Below are 1,334 nucleotides of genomic sequence, written 5' to 3'. Positions count from 1 at the left end.
AAATTGAAGTAGTCAACAAAACAAAAGTAGTTAAAATTTCTTTGTTCTGAGTGATCAAATTTCAATCCGAATCTTCAATACGTAATCGAATACAAGCTTTTTCAGAAATTTATTACTAGTAAAGCCAAATAATACTTATTTTGAGTAATACAATCATTCATAAGAGCTGTTCACCACAGCGCTTTCATTACTTAAAATAAGTATTATTTTGGCCTTACAAAATTAGTAATAAATTTCTGGAAGAGGCTTTACACGTAACTATACATTTGGAATATATATGTTATATCTAATGTTTTATACCTGAAATATATCTGTTATGTAGCATAATGACACGATTACAGATCATAAATATAATACTTAAAATACAGAGATACATATCTTTGATATATCAGAGAAATGCTTTTGTTGCTGACATTCAGCTGTACATGTAACATACATGTACGTTAGTTACTATATAACAGGTATTTACTGTTATGAATCTAAACTATATATGTTACATCGCCGTGTTTGCTGGGGAGTAAGCTCTGGATAAAGGTTTGTTATTACATAATGGAGAGAATAATATTCTTTCACACTAATGTAATTCGCACGCCAAGCCTTTAAGCACTCATTTAGTTTATTCTCAATGCTCCTTGCCGGATTCTTCTTGGTAACTCTAGTGTACGTGTCGGTGTCGTCTACTATAAGTTCTATTTTTTTAACATAATTGTTTTTATTTAATGCAATGGTGACATTGCCTTTATCTGCTTTTGTAAAAATTATAGATAGATGTGCTTTAATAAATGTTTTAGTGCAATTTGCTTTTTCAATTAAATCTTTTTCAAGATTATTTAAATGGGGATCTCTGTTAATAAAACGTTCTATCGATGTAGCAGTAAGTAGTTTTAGACAAGACTTCTTATCTTGATCAAGATGTTTAAGATTGTTTTCAACATCTTTAATAATCTCAAAGGACATTTGCTTCTTCAAGCGTTGCGGAGGTATAAACTAAATTTTTCTCTTAATGAAAAATCATCTGTCCGTGGACTCAGAAAAAAAAAGCTGTAAGGTCATTTTCTCAATTTGTTTAATCAAATTAAATTGGTTCAGTCAATCTAGAGATCTAAAATATTACACCTCAAAAGGCAAGAATCTGTCACAAAGATTCTTAAAATTCAGTCTTACACAGAACTGCACACACACACACAAAACGCGAGCGTTACGCAAGCCCCGCTAGTAATCCCACACGCGTTCAAGTCAGACATATTCAGCGCGTTCATATATTGGCATTTGCATATGTATATTATGAATAAATAATTTTTAATATTTTGTTTTTATTTTTATTATTTTTAATA

Source organism: Pseudomyrmex gracilis, unplaced genomic scaffold (genome assembly GCF_002006095.1).
Source record: "Pseudomyrmex gracilis isolate BER0280 unplaced genomic scaffold, ASM200609v1 scaffold_1048, whole genome shotgun sequence".
In the NCBI taxonomy this organism is placed as follows: domain Eukaryota; kingdom Metazoa; phylum Arthropoda; class Insecta; order Hymenoptera; family Formicidae; genus Pseudomyrmex; species Pseudomyrmex gracilis.
The sequence above is the reverse complement of the archived record's forward strand: the minus strand, read 5'-3'. Positions refer to the sequence as shown.